At 39.1% G+C, this 22,277-nt stretch overlaps 1 long non-coding RNA gene across 1 annotated transcript in view; it reads left to right on the top strand.

Annotated features, from left to right (window-relative positions):
* The window catches only part of LOC148774976 (uncharacterized), a 229,057-nt gene extending 208,846 nt beyond the window's left edge, over positions 1-20,211 (top strand). Inside the window, exons 3-4 of the long non-coding RNA XR_016035201.1 lie at positions 18,859-18,933; positions 20,179-20,211. This is a non-coding gene — a long non-coding RNA (uncharacterized LOC148774976). The remainder of the gene's footprint in view (positions 1-18,858; positions 18,934-20,178) is intronic.
* The last annotated feature ends 2,066 nt before the right edge of the window (positions 20,212-22,277 follow it).

Below are 22,277 nucleotides of genomic sequence, written 5' to 3'. Positions count from 1 at the left end.
CTTCTTGACATTTTCTATCAGATCCCATCTCAGTGATGATGTCTGTGTGGTCATTGCCTCTGCCATCTGTGCCCCCATCACTCTCTCAAATATCCCTTGGAGAGGCTGTGCAGATCTAAGTTCAAACCCTAACTGTGCCCATTACTAATTTCATGACAACGAAAAGATTACATATCTTCTCTGAGCCTTATTCTTTAAAAATCTGTAAAATGTAGATAATATTTCCTTTTAATGGGACTTCTAAATAAAATTGAAATTTCTTACCTGATCTTAAACCCAGTCACACCTCAGGTGGGATTTGAAACCAGTCAAAACTCAGAATGGAGCTTCAACCCACTATCTTTTAATTAAAATCATTCACGTACTGTGAAGACTCACTGAAGCTCAGGTTCTTTATATCTTATCTCAGAAAGAATTCAGTGAGAGATAAAGTTATAGGTAAGAAGTGGATTTATTTAGAGAGATACACATTTCATAGACAGAATACCTTTTGATTTTGAGATAGTCTGTCTCAAAAGGCAAGAGTGGCCCTGAAGTATGGGGTAGTTAGTTTCTATGGGTTGGTTAATTTTGTAGGCTAAGAAGTGGGAGGATTAGTCCAGTTATTTTGGAGAAGGGGTGGGGATTTCCAGGATTTGGACCACTGCTCACTTTTTGGCCTTTTATAGTCTTCTCTGATAGGTCTGTTGATAAAGAATCCACCTGCAATGCAGGAGACCCTGGTTCTATTCCTGGGTTGGGAAGATCTGCTGGAGAAGGGCTAGACTACTCACTCCAGTATTCTTGGGCTTCTCTTGTGGCTCAGCTGGTAAAGAATCCACCTGCAATGTGGGAGATCTGGGTTCGATCCCTGGGTTGGGAAGATCCCCTGGAGAATGGAAAGGCTAGCCACTCCAGTATTCTGGCCTGGAGAATTCCATGGACTGTATAGTCCATGGGGTCACAAAAAGTAGGACATGACTGAGCAACTTCCACTTCACTTCACTTGGAATTGTCATGGTACCTGTGTGAGTGTCATTTAGCATGCTAGTGTATTACAGTGAGCATATACTGAGGCTCAGGTTTATGGTAAGTCCAATCTTCTACCATTTTGGGTCTGTTTGGTTCTAATCAGTTTTTGTCATATCCACATTGGCTATGTCATTCTTTTGAAGATTGTTCCTTGTCCCCTTACCTCCTGTCTCAAAATCAACTGTGTGTAATATATACATGGGCCTAGCATATATTAAATATTCTATAAACTTTGTTCATTTGTTTGTTTGTTGGTAATATTTCTTGGGTATTAATTGCCCTCCTGCTTTCATTCCAGTCATTTGAGATCTTGGTTCATCCTCTACTTAATTGTGCATCCATTGAGAGCACTACTTACATTTTGATTTATCAAAATGACAGCAAAATATTTAAATCAGGAGATTATCCAAAGTTCTGAAACTGATTCTTTTGAAATGAATTAGATCTCCAAATGGATTTAACATGCATGAACAGATGATAGCACATGGCCATTCCATATTTCCTAGGACTACCCAGTTTTTGTTAACCACAATTAAAAATGTGATTTTTTTTTTTTTTTTTTGGATTCTAAACGTCTTTACTAGGAGACCAAAAGCAAAAGCTCAAGACTCAGGCAGAGTTGAAAGGCAGTCTTTCAATGTGGACAGGCCCCTGCCTCAGGATCATCACATCCATGCCAACTAGAGCTCTGCCAGCCTGGGCAGTGAGGAGGAAGGAACCTGGGAGTCAGCCGTCAGACCGCTGTAGATGGGTAGGGGCAGTGAGCAATGACTGCCCATGGGCTGGGGTCTGCGCGGAGCAGTAGGACCTGAGGTGGGGCAGGCTGCTTCAGGAAACTCTAATATGGTTCCTTTCTAAAAGTGCTTCCTTAAAGGCAAATTAAGCAATTCCTTTTTAAAATATGCCATGACAGGACAATTACCTGAACTGATACCCTTTATGAACTTATTTGACCAAATATATAAAGAGAAACTAAGAACACAAAAATATAGAGAAAAATTAGAGAACTGGAAGAACCAAGAGATGAGTATGGAGATGGACCTTTGTTCCTGCATATTTCCCTAAGATCATCCATTCAAGATGAATCATAATAGGGAAAATAGCTGTAATATAATTTATTATTTTAAAGAATTGAAGTTCAAAAAATTACCCACATTTCTGATGAAAATTATTTTAATGATAGACACATGTAAGTTTCTCCTGATCAGAGATTCCTCTGCTACTATAAGAACTGCAGAGAGAGAGAACTTTTTGAGACCTGATATAAGTTAATATGGGAAAGGAGTACAACAAGGCTGTATACTGCCACCCTGTTTATATAACTTCTATGCAGAGTACATCATATGAAATGATAAGCTGGATGAATCAAAAGCTGGGATCAAGATTGCTGGGAGAAATATCGACAGCCTCAGATATGCAGATAATACCACTCTAATGACAGGAAGTGAAGGGGAACTAGAGAACCTCTTGATGAAGGTGAAAGAAGATAGTGAAAAAGCTGGCTTAAAACTCAGCATTCAGGAAGCTAAGATCATGGCACCTGGTCCCATCGTGCATGCTCAGTCGGTTCAGTCATGTCCAACTCTTTGCAACCCTATGGACTCTAGTCCAGCAGGCTCCTCTGTCCATGGGATTCTCCAGGCAAGAATACTGTAGTGGGTTGTCCAGGGGATCTTCCTGACTCAGGGATGAACCCACGTCTCTCCTAAATTGCAGGTGAATTCTTTACCACTGAGCCACCAGGGAAGCCCCCCTGTTCCCATCACTTAATGGCAGATAGAAGGGGAAAAAGTAGAAGCAGTGAACAATTTTATTTTCTTGGGCTCCAAAATCACTGTAGATGGTGACTGTGACCATGAAATTAAAAGATGCTTGCTCCTTGGAAGGAAAACTGTGACAAACCTAGACAGCATATTTAAAAGCAAAGACATCACTTTGCCAACAAGGGTCTGTATAGTCAAAGCTATGCTTTTTCCAGTAGTCATGAATGCATGTGAGAGTTGGACCATAAAGAAGGCTGAACACTGAGGAACTGATGCTTTCAAATTGTGATGCTGGACTCTTGTGAGTCCCTTGGACTGCAATGAGATCAAATCATTTAATCCTAAAGGAAATCAACCCTGAATGTTCGTTGGAAGGACTTACGCTGAAGCTGAAAGTCCAGTACTTTGGCCACCTGATGTGAAGAACCACTCTTTGGAAAAGACCCAGATGCTGGGAAAGATTGAATGCAAAAGAGAAGAGGGCCACAGAAGATGATTGTTCGATAACATCACTGACTCAATAGACATGAATTTGAACAAACTCCAGGGGATAGTGAAGGACAGGGAAGCCTGGTGTGCTTCAGTCCATGGGGTCACAAAGAGTTGGACATGGCTTAGCAACTGAATGACAAGAGCAACAGATAAGTTAAGAACTTCATGGTATGTGTCTATGAAATGCATTTAGTGGGTGGTAAGTGCTCTATCCAAATCATGCATGTTTCACATACTTTTGAAATTAGGAACTTTGAATTCTCATTACAAGGTGTCAACTAATAATAATAATAATGCACATCCTAAAAGCTGAGATTTATATTTTGTTCAGCAGACTTTCTGAGGACTCAAACCTGGGATATCTCTCAGATGTCTCTGAGGAATTGCTTCTAAGCCAGTATACAGAAAGGTTTTTGCAACATAAACTAGTTCAGCAGACTTTCTGAGGACTCAAACCTGGGATATCTCTCAGATGTCTCTGAGGAATTGCTTCTAAGCCAGTATACAGAAAGGTTTTTGCAACATAAACTAGGTAGTGGGAACATCAAAAAATTACTGTTATTTAAAGAAAAATCAGATGTCTTAAATTAATGGATTTAGCACTTTTCTATGTATGAGAGGATGCAAGAGTCTGAGCTCATTGAAATCATTCCTTTGATATCTACCATAAATATCTAGGGCCAGGATCCAGTTCTTCCTCATCCTGAGTCCCCTCAGGGTCCATCCTTAGGACTTGACAGCTTATCACCACAACAACCTTTGTTTGCTGATATGGCAGGCAGCATTCTTAGTCCACAGTGGAAAAGAACTTTCCATAAAGTGCTCTCTAGGCATTAGAAGAAAAAAGTGAAGTCTGTTTCTTAGATTTTCTTCACTTGGCAAAACTACTGAGTGTATTTGTGACTATTTAGTTTTCTAAACTTTGTGTAAACATTAAATCCTAAAATAAATCTTTACTATTAGAGTAGTCAAATCATTGTCATTTTTATGTGAAAGACGTTGAATAAAGTAGACTCTTTGATGGTCTCATTCATATCCTTGACAGCAATTAAGAAATCTTTGAAAGCCATATTTAAATGAATTACACAATGAAATGAACTTTGGACATAAGAGTGAGTTAGATAAGATCCATTTTCATGTTGAAGGAAGATGGCATATAACCACAACAGTTAGTTTACCGGTTATTTGTAAAGGGTGGTTTTCTAATCACATCAAATTACATAAGTGAATAAAAGTCCTATTGAGTATGTGATTCATTTAAAAACAAGAAACTTCATATACATGAATCCTAAAGGTTTCTTCATTATTATCATTCTGATTGAAATGGGGTTTGTCTTTTGAGAGTTTCCAAATTTAATTTCCACTTATAAGTATCAAATACTCTTTTAAACTGTGCCTAACATTTGGGAAAGATTGAAGGCAGGAGGAGAAGGGGATGACAGAGGATGAGATGGTTGGATGGCATCACTGACTTGATGGACATGAGTTTGTGCAAGCTCCAGGAGATGCTGAAGGACAGGGAAGCCTGTCATGCTGCAGTCCATAGCATTGCAGAGTTGGAGAGGACTGAGTGACTGAACAACATTTGGTCAATTAAAGACAGATCATGCAATACTGAATCAGGAATAGCTCTTCTAGCAAGTCACATGTCTTATGGAAAGGTTGTCCTGAGCAAAGAAAAATAAATGTGCCAGAAAGTGGTGAAACTGTGCTTGTGATTTGGGTTTCTGGAAGATGTGAAGCCTGTATCTCATTTCACACTCTTACAGTCAGCAGTCATGGAATAATCAGATTTTCTGGTTTTTAATCTCTTTGTCACTAACACTATAGCTTTATTTTTATTATTTCCTGGGAGAAAATATGGGCATTTCTTTCCATTTAAGAATTACATTTCTTTTTGATTCCTGTGGATTCAAATACATCTTGTGTTTTATTCCTCTTCATACTTTCTTATTGCATCTTGATCTTATTGCATCTTCTTGTATCTTGAAGTTTTGTACTAAATAACTTCATACATGGCTTAATGCAGAATTAGAAAAAAATGTATCTTTGAAGATCCTAGTTAGATTTCTTGGATTGATCTTTTCCCATCTTAAAAATTATAAATTTTTTTCTGTCCATCTCATTAGGAGTCAATGAAAAACATAGGTGTCAGCAGTGTTAAAAGCTGAAGATTTAATACTAACATCAAGATATCTTTATTCAGATCTATGTGTTTTAGCATTCATATTTGGACATTCTTCCTTCTCTTACAAAATTATGTTAATTACTAAACATTTTCCTCTTCCTTTTCCTGATGAACATAACAGAGTACATCTTTGGCCTATCTAAGTCTTCTACATTTATTTTCACATTGAATGTGAATAGCAAGAGAAGAATACATTCTATGCAGACATCTTTAAAAATACCCAACAACTTTACTATAATTCCATTCAGTGACCTACAGGCCAAGATGGAAATTTTTTTTTGCATGTGCTGTGCTGTGCTTAGTTGCTCAGTCACGTCTAACTCTTTGTTACCCTATGGATTTTAGCCTGCCAGACTCTTCTGTCCATGGAATTCTCCAGGCAAGAATACTGCAGTGGGTTGTCATGCCCTCTCCAGGGGATCTTCCCAACCCAGGGAGTGAACCCAGGTCTCCTGCATTGCAGGTGGATTCTTTACCATCTGAGCCACAAGGGAAGCCCAGGAATACTGGAGGGGTAGCCCATCCCTTCTCAGGGGATCTTCCCGACCCAGGAATTGAACCAGGGTCTCCTGCATTGCAGGCAGATTCTTTACAAACTGAGGTTCCAGGGAAGCCCTTTTGTTTTGCATACACACACTTAATTCTTCCTGCCTAACTCAGCCCATGATCCCTAAAATAAAAATCTTAATCAAGTCAGATGTAGGTTGATAGCAAGAACTAGAAGAATCTGAAGTGGGGCCTTCAATGTTTGTGAGGGTTGGGCTCTGGTAACATATAATAGGATATATTTTTTAACTTCTGTTTTTCTCAACTTCAGTATGATGAAAATTTCATATCAAATACTTCTGTGTTGAGGGATGCTGTCCGATGCATTGTAAGGTATTTGGACTCTACTTACCATTTTCCAGTGGCATCTTCTGCCACTCCAATAGGGACTAGAAAAGGTATCTTTGGATGCATTGCCAAAGGACCTCTGGAAAGACAGCCTCCTAGATTACTGATGTCTTCTGTCTGTGCTTGTGCTTAGTCATATTCAACTCTTTGCGACCCTTTGGTTTGTTCCTCTGTCCATGGGATGTCCCAGGCATGGATACTGGTTCCTCTCCCAGGGATTGAACCCACATCTCCTGCATTGCAGGCAGATTCTTAACCTGCTGAGCCATCAGGGAAGCACCTGAGAACCTCTTACTTTATGATAACTTTGCTATAATGAAAAATTACAAATACTTTTTGCTTCCCAGATGGATTTGTGATTGAAAAAGAAGAATACAGACAACTAAAGTTAATTGCCACTCATTAATCATGATGCCATATATTTTGGGGAAGACTGCAGTATTCCAATATAGCATTTTTACTAATGTTTACTATATTCACACGCTAGTAAAGTCATGCTCAAAATTCTCCAAGCCAGGCTTCAGCAATATGTGAACCGTGAACTCCCAGATGTTCAAGCAGGTTTTAGAAAAGGCAGAGGAACCAGAAATCAAATAGCCAACATCCACTGGATCATGGAGAAAGCAAGAGAGTTCCAGAAAAACATCTATTTCTGCTTCATTGACTATGCCAAAGCCTTTGACTGTGTGGATCACAATAAACTGTGGAACATTCTGAAAGAGATGGGAATACAAGACCACCTGACCTGCCTCTTGAGAAACCTGTATGCAGGTCGGGAAGCAACAGTTAGAACTGGACATGGAACAACAGACTGGTTCCAAATAGGAAAAGGAGTACGTCAAGGTTGTATATTGTCACCCTGCTTATTTAACTTATATGCAGAGTACATCATGAGGAACGCTGGGCTGGAAGAAGCACAAGCTGGAATCAAGATTTCTGGGAGAAATATCAATAACCTCAGATATGCAGATGACACCACCCTTATGGCAGAAAGTGAAGAGGAACTCAAAAGCCTCTTGATGAAAGTGAAAGAGGAGAGTGAAAAGTTTGGCTTGAAGCTCAACATTCAGAAAACGAAGATCATGGCATCTGGTCCCATCACTTCATGGGAAATAGATGGGGAAATAGTGGAAACAGTGTCAGACTTTATTTTTTTGGGCTCCAAAATCACTGCGGATGCTGATTGCAGCCATGAAATTAAAAGACGCTTACTCCTTGGAAGGAAAGTTATGACCAACCTAGATAGCATATCAAAAAGCAGAGACATTACTTTGCCAACAAAGGTCCGTCTAGTCAAGGCTATGGTTTTTCCCGTGGTCATGTATGGATGTGAGAGTTAGACTGTGAAGAAAGCTGATCGCCGAAGAATTGATGCTTTTGAACTGTGGTGCTAGAGAAGACTCTTGAGAGTCCCTTGGACTGCAAGGAGATCCAACCAGTCCATTCTAGAGGAGATCAATCCTGGGTGTTCATTGGAAGGACTGATGCTAAAGCTGAAACTCCAATACTTTGGCCACCTCATGCGACGAGTTGACTCACTGGAAAAGACTCTGATGCTGGGATGGATTGGGGGCAGGAAGAGAAGGGGACGACAGAGAATGAGATGGCTGGATGGCATCACCGACTTGATGGACATGAGTTTGAGTGAACTCCGGGAGTTGGTGATAGACAGGGAGGCCTGGCGTGCTGTGATTCATGGGGTCGCAGAGTCAGACACGACTGAGCGACTGAACTGAACTGAACTATATTTAGATGAGCCTTTGTAAAAACAAACTTACACTATAAGAATTTTCATTCCCAAACTTATTCCTGCTCTGACTTCTTATGAGTGGCTGTGAATTCAAACATGAATGAACATAAAGGGTTTTAATAGATCTTTAGCAGGAATTTTACCTATAGGGTTCCCACCAAAATATGCTCTGACTTCTTTTTGAAGCATTTCCTTGACTCCTCTGGATTTCATTGTACTTTCTCTTACCATCATTACCATCTGAACCTTGGATGTTAACTATGTATTATTTTATATCAATAATATTTTCTGATAGTATAAAAATATTAGCGTTGATTACCCTGAGAGACTGGGCTTCCCTTGTAGCTCAGATGGTAAAGAATATTCCTGCAATTCAGGAGACCGGAATTCAATCCCTGGATTGGGAAAATCCCCTGGAGAAGGAAATGGCAACCCACTCAAGTATTCTTGCCTGGAAAATTCTATGGACAGAGGAGCCTAGCAGGGGGTCACAAAGAGTTGGACATGACTGAGCAACCAGACTTTCATTTTCACCCAGTGAGATTATAAACTCTCTGGTGGCAATTTACTTTCTTTTTATCTCTCATGACATCAAATACAGAGTCACATGTATTAAAATAGGACATTGTTTAGTGATAAACAGATATGAACTCTCCTTAAGGTGCTATCACCAAAACGCTGGATAAATTTACACAACTACTTAATCTCGCCTTATAGAGTATCCTCTGTATGTCTAAAACACACAACTAATTTCCATGCATTCAAAGCAACCCTAATTATAATTAGGTTTTTGTGTAATTTTCCAGTTTGCCTGGAAGGAAAGAATATGCTGGTCATGTTAACCTGTCTGGATCCATTATTGCTAAAATACTTAAGTGCCCTATTTGTGTACATTCATCTCTTGTGAGCCTAGTTCATCTAAGACAGCGTTTAAGAGATGAACCTCGCCCATTATACTGACAGAACCAGAGTTCGGAATCATGAAGCCAAGGACGTAGCTTGTGGGAAATGACAGAGCAAGCATATTACAAGGCTGCTTAGAGGCTCTTCCTGGAAATCACCAGTCCCTTCAAATTTTAAGTCAGTTGGTAAACTGGGTCTTGAAGGATTACAACAATAAATGTGACAGAGGATTCATTCACCTTCAAGTAGTGTTGGGTTGCCTAGCCAACAGATTTATTCTGTTTTTTAATACTCAGAGTGATTTAAAATGTTGCCTAGAGAGCAAATTTGGGAGGATTTTGTGAGCTGCCATATGAAAATCTATTGCTCTGTATTTCAAAATATATTTAATATTAATAAATCTGGAAATAATCCAGGTATCTGTGTGTTGTATATTAATAAAAATATATTTTGAGAAAGGACTTTAGCAGAATTACGTATTGATATTGGAAATCCTTATTTGACTCTTGGTCTTCTTTGCTATCTTAGTAAAAGTCTTACGTTATTTTGGAACTACAATTTAGCCAAGCTTTTAGTTCAGTAAGTAACTTTTTCTGTCCTCTTCAATGCTGTTAGGGTAACGGCTATTGTGGTATGTCCAACAATGACACAGCATAGTTTTAGAAGGAATAACACCAATAGCAATGTATTGAACACTGACTATGTGTCAGGTCTTATTCTAAACTCTCTTCAATCATTCAATTAGATTTCAAAACAGCTGTATAAGGTAGACATTGTCTGGCTGTGCAGATGAAGAATATTAAGAAACTTGCCCAACAGATAATGGTGGCACCCTTAAAGAGAGTTTTGCTATTAAAGTTTATTAAGCCATCTTTCACCAAACCTTGCTCATTAGATTTCTAAGTCTAAGGTACTAAGGCAGTAATTTGCTAGCTGTCAAGCCTCTTATCCTTCTCCATCAGAAGGCAGACAAACTGAAAACCACAATCACAGAAAACTAACCGATCTAATCACATGGACCACAGCCTTGTCTAACTCAATAAAACTATAAGCCATGCCATGTAGGGCCACCCAAGACAATGGGTCATGGTGGAAAGTTCTGACAAAATGTGGTCCACCGGAGAAGGGAATGGCAAACCACTTCAGTATTCATGCCTTGAGAACCCCATGAACAGTATGAAAAGGCAAAAAGATAGGACACTGAAAGATTTACTTCCCAGGTCACTAGGTGCCCAATATGCTACTGGAGATCAGTGGAGAAATAACTCCAGAAAGAATGAAGAGATTAAGCCAAAGGAAAAGCAACACCCAGTTGTGACTGGTGATGGAAGAGAGGTACAATGCTGTCAAGAGCAATATCACATAGGAACCTGGAATGTTAGGTCCATGAATCAAGGCAAATTGGAAGTGGTCAAACAGGAGATGGCAAGAGTGAACATTGACATTTTAGGAATCAGTGAAGTAAAATGGACTGGAATGGGTGAATTTAACTCAGATGACCATTATATCTACTACTGTGGACAGGAATCCCTTAGAAGAAATGGAGTAGCCACATAGTCAACAAAAGAGTCTGAAATAAAGTACTTGGATGCAATCTCAAAAATGACAGAATGATATCTGTTCATTTCCAAGGCAAACCATTCAATATTACAGTAATCCAAGTCTATGCCCTGACCAGTAATGCTGAAGAAGCTGAAGTTGAATGGTTCTATGAAGACTTAGACCTTTTAGAACTAACACCCAAAAAAGATGTTCTTTTCATTTTCGGGAATGGAATGCAAAAGTAAGAAGTCAAGAAACACCTGGAGTAACAGGCAAATTTGGCCTTGGAGCACGGAATGAAGCAGGGCAAAGGCTAATAGAGTTTTGCCAAGAGAAAGCACTGGTCATAGCAAACACCCTCTTCCAACAACACAAGAGAAGACTCTACACATGGACATCACCACATGGCCAACACCGAAATCATATTGATTATATCCTTTGCAGCCAAAGATGGAGAAGCTCTATACAGTCAGCAAAAACAAGACTGGGAGCTGACTGTGGCTCAGATCATGAACTCCTTATTGCCAAATTCAGACTTAAATTGAAGAAAGTAGGGAAAACCTCTAGACCATTCAGGTATCACCTAAATCAAATTCCTTATGTTTATACAGTGGAAGTGAGAAATATATTTAAGGGACTATATATGATAGATAGAGTGCCTGATGAACTATGGACAGAGGTTCATGACACTGTACAGTAGACAGGGATCAAGACCATCCCCAAGAAAAAGAAATGAAAAAAAGCCAAATGGCTGTCTGAGGAGGCCTTACAAGTAGCTGTGAAAAGAAGACAAGTGAAAATCAAAGGAGAAAAGGAAAGATATACCCATCTGAATGCAGAGTTCCAAAGAAGAGTAAGGAGAGATAAGAAAGTCTTCCTCAGTGGTCAGTGCAAAGAAATAGATGAAAACAATACAATGGGAATGACTGGAGATCTCTTCAAGAAAATTAGAGATATCAAGGGAACATTTTATGCAAAATGGGCTCAATAAAGGGCAGAAATGGTATGGACCTAACAGAAGCAGAATATATTAAGAAGAGGTGGAAAGATACATTGAAGAACTGTACAAAAAAGATCTTCATGACCCAGATAATCATGATGGTGTGATCACTCACCTAGAGCCAGACATCCTGGAATGTGAAGTCAAGTGGGCCTTAGGAAGCATCACTATGAATAAAGCTAATGGAGGTGATGGAATTCCAGTTGAGCTATTTCAAATCCTAAAAGATGATGGTGTGAAATTGCTGCACTCAATATGCCAGCAAATATGGAAAACTCAGCAGTGGCCACAGGACTGGAAAAGTCAGTTTTCATTCCAGGCCCAAAGAAAGGCAACGCCAAAGAATGTTCAAACTACCGCAGAATTGCACTTATCTCACATGCTACTAAAGTAATGCTCAAAATTCTCCAAGCCAGGCTTCAGCAGTACATGAACCATGAACGTCCAGATGCTAAAGCTGTTTTTAGAAAAGGCAGAGGAAGCAGAGATCGAGTTGCCAACATCTGCTGGATCATCGAAAAAGCAACAGAATTCCAGTTAAACATCTATTTCTGCTTTATTGACTATACCAAAGCCTTTGACTGTGTGCATCACAATAAACTGAAAAATTCTTAAAGAGATAGGAATACCAGACCACCTGACCTGCCTCCTGAGAAATCTGTATGCAGGTCAGGAAGCAACAGTTAGAACTGGACATGGAACAGACTGTTTCCAAATAGGAAAAGGAGTACGTCAAGGCTGTATATTGTCACCCTGCTTATTTAGCTTATATGCAGAGTACATCATGAGAAACACTGGGCTGGAGGAAACACAAGCTAGAATCAAGATTGCCGGAAGACATATCAATAACCTCAGATATGCAGATGACACCACCCTTATGGCAGAAAGTGAAGAAGAATTAAAGAACCTCTTGATGAAAGTGAAAGAGGAGAGTGAAAAAGTTGGCTTAAAGCTCAACATTCAGAAAACTGACTTATGGCATCTGGCCCCATCACTTCATCGCAAATAGACGGAAACAGTGGCTGACTTTATTTTTCTGGTCTCCAAAATCACTGCAGATGGTGACTGCATCCATGAAATAAAAAGATGCTTACTCCTTGGAAGGATAATTATGACCAACTTTGACAGCATATTAAAAAGCAGAGACATTACTTTGCCATCAAAGGTCCATCTAGTCAAAGCTATGGTTTTTCCAGTGGTCATGTATGGATGTGAGAGTTGGACTATAAAGAGAGCTGAACACCGAAGAATTGATGCTTTTGAACTGTGGTGTTGGAGAAGACTCTTGAGAGTCCCTTGGACTTCAAGGAGATCCAACCAGTCCATCCTAAAGAGATCTGTCCTGAGTGTACATTGGAGGGACTGATGTTGGAGCTGAAACTCCAATACTTTGGCCACCTCATGCAAAGAGCTGACTCTTTTAAAAAGACTGTAATGCTGGGAAACATTGAAGGTGGGAAGAGAAGGGGATGACAGAGGATGAGATGCTTGGATGGCATCACCGACTCAATGGACATGAGTCTCAGTAAACTCCAGGAGTTGGTGATGGACAGAGGGGCCTGGTGTGCTGTGGTCCTGGGGTCACAAACAGTCAGACACGACTGAGCAACTGAACTAAACTGAATTGTCTCTTGAAAAGGACATTTCTGACCGTTGGCTAAACTTGCTTTTGTAATCAATTCTTTATCTTCTTTTTCCATCTAATTAATACTATCTTTTCTTTAGAAGATGACAATTGAAATGATATGACCTGGGGTGACTTCCAAGCCAGGGTTTCCAGACTCTGATCTATGTTCTCCAGGGACTGCATGGAAGTGGCTCAGTGATCATTGTGAAAAAGGAGTTAAGGGGGAAGGTCAGTGCATCAGGTCACTGATGATGACCACAATCCCCTAAAGAGCTGCACTTCTCTTTGTTTTCAACAGTGTAATACCTTCTGTATATTTCACAGGGAGCAGGGATACCAGTTACCTTCCTTTTAAAAAAAAGTCTTTTTTTAAAAATTGAAGTATGATTGCTTTACAGTGTTGTGTTGGTTTCTGCTGTAAAACAAAGTGAATCAGCTATATGTATGTGTGTGTGTGTGTGTGTGTGCGTGCGTGTGTGTGTCTCCTCTCTGTCTTGGACCTCCCTGCCCACATCCCACCCATCTAGGTCATCACAGAGCACTATGCTGAGCTCCTTGTGCTATACAGCAGAATCCCCCTAGCTCTCTGTTTTACACACAGTTATGTATTTATGTAAAAGCCAGTCTCCCAATTCATCCACTCTCCTCTTCCCACCACATATCCATTCTCTGTGTCTAGGTTTCTATTCCTGCCCTTCGAATAGGTTCATCTGTATCATTTTTCCAGATTCCACAAACATGCATTAATGTATGATATTTGTTTTTCGCTTTCTGACTTACTTCACTCTGTATGACAGACTCTAGGTTCATTCACATCCCTACAAATAACCCAATTTCTTTCCTTTTTATGACTGATTAATATTCTGTTGCATCTACCTCTTTATACATTCCTCCGATGAACACTTAGGTTGCTTCCGTGTCCTGTTTACTGTAAATAATGCTACAATGAACATTGAGGTGCATGTATCTTTTTGCACTATGGTTTTCTCAGGTTATGTGCCCAGGAGTGGGATTGCAGGATCATATGGTAATCCTATTTTTATTTTTTTAAGGAACCTCCATAGTGTTCTCTGTATTGGCTGTATCGATTTATATTCCAACCAACAGTGCAAAAGGGCTCCCTTTTACCCACACTGTCTCTAACATTTATTATTTGTAGATTTTTTGATGGTGACCATTCTGACCTGTGTGAGGTGATAGCTCATTGCAGTTTTGACTTGCATTTCTCTAGTAATTAGTGAGGTTGAGTATTTTTTCATATGCCTCTTGGCCATTTGTATATCTTTTTTGGAGATATGTCTATTTTGATCTTCTGCCCATTTTTTGATTGGGTGTTTTTTTTTTTTTTATATTGAACTGCCTGAACTGTTTGTATATTTTGGAGATTAATACTTTGTCTGCTGCTTCATTTGCAAATATTTTCTTGCATTCTGAGGACTATCTTTTCGTTTTGTTTATGGTTTCCTTTAATGTGCAAAAGCTTTTATGTTTAGTTAGGTCCAACTTGTTTATTTTTGTTTTTTATTTTCATTACTCTAAAAAAGTTTTAAAATTGCTCATCTGGTTGATTTCCATGTTTAGTAGAGGAAACTGAGACTTGGAAAGTTTAACCAATGGGCTCCCAAACTTGTGTCTTATCAGAGAAAGAGCCCTTGTCTCCCAAACTCGAGTTCAACCTGCTCTCCCCCACCCAGTGCCCTGCAGGAACCCAGTGCACGTGTGTTACACTGCGCTCATAGTGCCCAGGCTGCTGTCTTGCAGTGCTCTGGGCTGACCCACCGAACTCCCATCTCTGCTGCAACAGCATCGACTGCTGACATTTGCTCTTAGCCCCACCCTCTGTCTGCAAGTGCCTGACACGGGCTCTGTCCTGCATTCTTTGAAGGCCTCCTTGGGTTTCCACACTGTACCCACATATTGTTTAGAACAAGAGTAGCTAAAATATTTTGTGAATATAATTGAACTTGGAAGCACAACTGGGCAATTTGCTTTATCCAACAGATATTTTTGATGACTTACATGTGCCAAAATCATCTTGAACACTAAGGACACACTAGTAGGCAAACAGATAAAAAAATCCCTGATGTCATTGAACTTATAGAAAATAAAAGCCAATGGGATGAATCGAGCAGGGGAGAAGGGATGGGAAATATTGAGAAGGTACATTGTTGTTTTATGTAGGGTGATCAGGACATTAAGAAGAAAACATTGGGGTCAAGATCTAAGGGAAGTAAGGAAGCCAAGCACACAGATATCTGGGGGGAAAGTGACCCAGGGGAAGGGAACAGAAGTTCTGTAGTACCGGGAAGTAGGAGAGTGTTCCGAATGTTTGAGCAACAACCGGGAAGCCAACATGCATGGAGTGAAGAGAGCAGGCTGAGTGAGGAGGAAGGCAATAGGAGATGATGCAGAGAGGCGAGGGGGTAAGGGTGGGAGCCACGGCATTCAAGTCCAGTTTGTAAAGACATTGACTTTCGGCCTGCTTAGTTATTGTGAAAAGTACTCGTGTTTACTTGTAACAGATTTATTTGTCTCTGGTGCAGGTAATGGAATAACATAGCTTACCTTTTATTTGATACTTATCCGTATATAAAAATCTTCTGATAAAAATCTAAGAGATGCTGTGATTTCTTAACTTCTATGCATCTACAGCAAATTGTTTTTTATAAATCTAAAGATGTTGTAGCGATATAAAATTAATATGGATCCTACCAGGTAGCTTTGTCAAACAATCCTTATTATGTTACCCATATTAATAAAAGATATAATTAGAGTCTTTCCTATTTCATGTTATAAAATGCCTTCTTATTGTGATTTTTGTTTGTCTCTAAACTCTGGACTCTGTCTCAAAACCCTAGGTTCATGTTCACTTTCCTTCTTGGCCTTCTTCATCGATCTTTGCAATTTCCAGCAAATTAGAATGGACATTCACCCATAGAACTAAATTCTCCATGGCACAGTAGTATTGATACATAATTCTGCAGCAGCATATCTCTGTCCTTTTATAGTTTGGAGAAGAGCATGCATCTGGAGTTTGAACTGTGTACTTTCTAACTTTGTTGCATTAACTAACACAAGGGGAGATTTCAGTTCAAGGAAGATCATCCCAAGAAAATGTTTACAGGGAAAGGGAAATTGTAGGGAAAGATTTACAGGGAAAGGGAAAGATGTATTCATGTTACTATCTGATGGATAACAATATGTTCCTCTCCAATAAGGAAATGGATATTTTCAAGTTAGGAACGTTGGTTTTCAGGATTGCTGTTATTAAGAGAGAAGACTTGTATATGTGTATGAGAGAATTTCTTGATTTTAATCTTGTCTTGATTTCACTGTTGTTACGAATGACTTTATGATTCATGCTTACACATTAAAAGATCAACTAGTCCCAGAAGATGATTCATTCTATAAACAAAATTGGTTTGTATGTCTCAAATAGTTAGGCTCAAAAGCCACTGCCTCATTTTGAGAGTTTTGTTGGATGTCCAAGAAAGCAGCAGAACTAAATATTAATTCTATGTTTTATTGAGTCTGATTCTTAATCTAGCTTGCATTCTGGGTAATTCTGTGACCTCAGTTCTCGTAACAGGCTGGTATTGGACACTAAGAAAAATAATATCCTTAGCCTTGATAGATTTTCTCTGAACTTAACTAATTATCTTCCAGTGACTGTCAACTTTTACCATTAACTTCTTGGGAGAGTGTCTAGATTTCTGTTCATTTAACTCATAACAAGACTAAGAATTTGACTGAGTGCTTGCTATGCATTTGGTGCTTTGTACCTATAATTTCTTTAATAAAAGAAATTTAATAATCATATTTTATGGAAAAGAAAACAAGGCTTAGATATTTTAGCAACTTGCTCAAAGTCATATAGCATCAATGTTTGGGCCAAGATTTGAACCCAGTTCTGTTTGATTTCAAAGTCCAAGCTTTGGTGCAAGATTGATATCTACAAGGCAGATGCTTAGTAAATGAAAATTTTCCCAAGATACTTGTTAAATTGTCCAATTCATCATTAGAGATGAATAGAGAGGATACATTTTGTCAGTTTGTTTGATACCAACAGAAACCCAAAAAATGTCTCAATGGTGTATCTGTTGATTTGAAATAGAACATGATAAATGAACCAAAGAATTTAGTAAGCTACATTTGTAACCATGAATAAAAGGAAAGTGAAGTTTATATTCAGTCTGGTCAAAGTTAAGAGGCTCTTGTTATGAGTTAAGAGCCCTTCTAGTTTTCTTTCTTTATTGACCATTACATCTCATTTAGTCTTGTTATAAAGAAAGTTATAGAATGGAAGACTAAAATGGGAAGTTAATGAGACACAGCTTTGTTTGAGTTGACTAATGGAATATTCTGTACCTGAGCCTGTACTTGGTTTTCAAGTAAAGGTAGATGGCATGTCACTGAAATGTTAGGGATACAGTTTGTTCTTTTTCATCCTATTTCTCTAGGGCAATCCCTTTGGAGTTGCCTTTCTATCACTAAGGATATGTAAAGATAATTGTTTCCTGCAGTCAAAGGAATAGTTCCTATTCTTTTACCCAACTCCTACCTCAGGAACCACAAAGGTCTAGGTCCCATTTCCCAGAGAGTCTAATTCATAAGTGTGTAACTTAGAAAATCTCTACCAGTGATTTGGTTAAGTGACAAGAACCAGTGCCTACGAAAGTCAGCTCCAGATTTTTTATCCATGCCTCTGAAATAAGAAACTTAACCTGGATTACCCAGGTGGGTTCTAAGGGAATTTTTAAGATTCTTCAAAAATCTGTGTTTTTCTTCTTCCCTTTATTCCCAAGCCCTGTGTGTTCACCATGGACAAGTCTCCATACTGTCTTCCCCAGGGTTGAACAGGATGGGGATAAATTATAAACAGTCTCTATATCCAGAACTTCTCTTCTCTTAGCCAGTGTTTCAGGAACACTTCAGTCCTAGAGAATCCCTTTCATCCATGTATCAGATATAGAGGAAGTACTTTCAAACATGAGCCCAGGGACTTTGGGTGTGTGTTGGTTTGCCAGGGCTGGGGTTACAAATTACCACAATCTTAGTGGCCTAAAACAATAGAGACCTGTTTTCTCAGTTCTGAAAGCCAGAAGTCTGAAATCAGGATGCTGTCAGGCCACACTCTGTACAGAGTCCTTGGGAAAGAACCCAGTCCTGCTTCCTTTAGCTTCTGGGAGATGCTCTGCATTTTCTGGTTTGTGGTTGTATCACCCCAGTCCCTCCTCCTCTTGTTGCCTCTCCCGTGTTTGTATTTAACTCTACTCTCTGCCTTTTTTGGGCTTCCCAGGTGTCTCAGTAGGTGAAGAACCTGCCTGCAATACAGGAGATGTGGGTTTGATCCCTGGGTTGGGAAGAGCCCCTAGAGGAGGGCATGGCAACTCACTCCAGTATTTTTCTTGTAGAATCCAATGGACAGAGGAGCCTGGTGGGCTACAGAAGGTCACAGAGTCAGATGCATCTGAGCAAGCACACAGCACGCTGTGTCTCTCTTATAAGGATAATTGAGCAGGCATTTAGGATCCACCTTTAATCGAGAATAAGTTTCTTATCTCAAGAACTTTAATGTAATCACATTATTTACCATTTAAGGTAACATTCACTTTTTTGTCACATAATAGTCATAGCTTTCAGAGATCAGAAAGTGAATATATTTTTAAGAAGCCATTTTTTTTTCAGCCTACCGCAGTCACTCTTATGGTCAAATGTCCTACCCAGAGAGTTTGGATGACTATATTTCCTTCAAATTTCTGGGTAAGTCAAATTAACCATATTTCATAAAAATTAAAAACTTGGATTGATTCTAGGATGTTAAATAATATGGAAAGAAATAAAATTGAGTTTCTTTACATTTTCACTGAATTGATAGTATTTTGTCACTTACATTGCATATAATTATGTTAATACATCATCCATTCATCTTAAAAAACAGGTATAGAGCATCAAAAAAGTGACAGATTTTATTTCCTATGAGCTCCAAAATCACTGCTGACAGTGACTACAGCCCTGAAATTAAAAGACGCTTGCTCCTTGAAAGGAAAGATATGACAAACCTAGATAGCATATTAAAAAGCAGAGACATAACTTTGCTGACAAAGTTCCATATAATCAAGACTATGGTTTTTCCAGTAGTCATGTATGAATGTGAGAGTTGGATCATAAAGAAGGCTGAGAACCAAAGAACTGATGTTTTTGCATTGGGGTTCTGGAGAAGACTCCTTGGACTGCAAGGAGATCAAACCAGTCAATCTTAAAGGAAATCAATCCTGAATATGCTTTGGAAGGACTGATGCTGAAGCTGAAGCTCCAATACTTTGGCCACCTGATGTGAAGAGCCAACTCATTTGAAAAGACCCTGACGCTATGAAAGTTTAAAAGGCAAGAGGCAGAGAAAGGGTGTCAGAGGTTGAGATGGTTAGATAGCATCATTCACTCCATGGATGTGAGTTTGAGCAAACCTTCACTATCTGACAGATAGTGAAGGACGGGAAGCCTGGCGTGCTGTAGTCCACGGGGTCACAAAGAGTCGGACAGGACTTAGTGAGTGAACAACAATAATATAGAACATTAGTCGTGCTCTTTAGACACAATCTTTGGCCCTGGGACACAAAAATAAGTAACGTGTGATTCCTTCCATTGAGCAGCCAGTAATCTAGACAAGAAGATATTTGGGTCATCATTTCACTCAATGTCGAAGTTTTATTATACTCCTCTAGCTAGGCTATGGATTCACTCTTTTAACCTGTATTGCCACTTTTTTAGTTTGGTAGTCGTCCTTATTTTAGAGAAAAGTGAACCCAAAGAAAATATGAGTTTAAGACTATACATATAGTAGGAGGGAGAGCTTAGGTTTAAATTATTGCAGTCTGATTCCAGAGCTCAATTATCAAACACTGCATTTACTACATTGATTATTACAGATTATAGAATATTCTATAATGGAATTTTAAAAACTGAGCATTCTCCTTTTCTAAGTGGTGTTCAATTATTGTCTTCTAGGTGTACTCAAACTTTTCCATGTGGCTTTGTCTTTCCTGATGCTTGACTTTTGGATGTTATGGTATGTGAAGGTTCTCTTGCTACTTGGATTACATGGGTTTGCTCTAAGACAAAGAAGAGTTTGGAGGCGTGACATCCTATTAGAAACACCTCTCTGAATCTCCCTTTAGTTTATATGTGAAAATTGATTATTGGCGATGGTGAGAAATTATTCTTTTGTAAAGAGTCAGATATGACTTAGTGACTAAACAACAAAGTACCCAACAGATTTACCAATGAGAGTGAAACTCCTTCATATTTGGTAATAACACATGGATTTCCATATATTAATAACTTGCTCTGCAACTTTTGTGAGAACATATAAGAGGGGTATTACTTGGCATCTAAGAAGCTGTCTCTTCAATTCTTATTTTCACAATCTTGATCAATCTGCCTAAATAATCACCAGATTTTCTTTAAGTAACTGATACCATGAGAGGTCTCTTCTTCTGCAAGAATATTCTTTATAGCTCTTTCTAATTGCCAGAAGACTGACACACTGTAATAGGTATTCAGTAACATTCAACAAATTCATGTCAAATTGCACTGATTAATAGTTTTAGCAAGTATCAGATGATGAAAGAAAAGGTGGTGGATTTGGTACAAAGAAACTTCCCAGTATAACTCCAAATGGACCAATAATGACACTAAGAGTAGATTGTAAATAACCAAAAAAAAAAAAAGGTTCAATGGTGTTGCTTGGGTGCTCAGTCATGTTGGACTCTTTGCAGCCCTTTGGACTGTAGATCACCAGACTCCTCTGTCCGTGGAACTTTTCAGGCAAGAAGAGTGGAGTGGGTTGCCATTTCCTCCTCCAGGATATCTTCCCAAACCAAGGCTTGAACCCATGTCTCCAGTATCTACTGCATTTTGGGCGAATTCTTTACCACTGAGCCATCAGGAAAGCCGGAGGCTTTTAACTGTCACTATGGTTTTGCTCAAGCCTGGGCCAAGGATGCATTTAGGAGGGACACGTTCAGTGGTAATCCACCATGCCTAACACATTCCAGCCTCTAGTGACAGCTTGCACATTGGAAGCATCCATTTGGATGGTGCTATGATGGTGATTTTTTGTTTTCTCAGCTGTTTCTGTCCAATGTTATTATGTTCAGGGTAACAATAGTTTGTGGATCTTAATAAAAATGTCGAAGAACTAACATCTGTGCAGTGTGGTTAATCATCAAGGAACACAGGGTGTTGCGTTTACCTCACAAACTTTAATCATAATTGGAAGAAGTAAATAACTCAGTTAGTACTCCCTTCTTCAAATTATATTTTCAGATTTTCCAGTCTCTGCTTCTCTCAAAGAGCTTTCAACACCCTGCTTAATGTGGTCTGGAAAGGAGGGCTGGCTGGAATTCTAATTTACTACATTTGTGAAAACAGCTCTCTTTGGCTCTAGATACAGAAGTGAAAACGTGATCTGGTACCATTAATCCATATTACTGTGATATAAGTAACTCTTCCATAAGTGATACTACTAAGTACTCATCGAATATTTTCTAGAACAACATCTTCCCTCTTTCAAGAATAAACTGGTTCTGGATATTGAAACTTTTACCTTGGAAAATATTGTTCCCCTATGTCCACAAGGACACTTTCTCTCCAATCTCGTGAAGAACCATACTGGGTAAACTTCTAATCTTCCTCATCACCTTCATCATTCAATCAGAAATGGAAAACTTTTCCTTCCGTATCTTACTATCTTAAGTTTCCTTTCTATCTTCTCTTTTCCTTACCCCTCTCTCCCACCATTCTCTTTCTATCTCTGTCACACACACAAACACACACACACACACACACACACACACACACACACACACACACCAGCTTGTTCTCAAACAGCATCTGCTCTTTTCTTCTATTTCCAATTATCAAACAGGAACCACACTGGCATATTTAGATACCTCCCTGATCTAAATCCTTCTGTATAGAAGGTCCATTATTGTCTCAGGCTTCTTTGACTGCAGCTGGGGTGTTAGTTGTATTTGGGGTGGGAAATAGAACTCCTACTCCGTTTTCCACATTAGCATTGTAAGAAAGCATGGTTTCTGCCACAG

Source organism: Moschus berezovskii, chromosome 18, assembly GCF_049115385.1.
Source record: "Moschus berezovskii isolate FMDL1 chromosome 18, NW_MosBer_1.0, whole genome shotgun sequence".
Taxonomy (NCBI): domain Eukaryota; kingdom Metazoa; phylum Chordata; class Mammalia; order Artiodactyla; family Moschidae; genus Moschus; species Moschus berezovskii.
The sequence above is the reverse complement of the archived record's forward strand: the minus strand, read 5'-3'. Positions and strand labels throughout refer to the sequence as shown.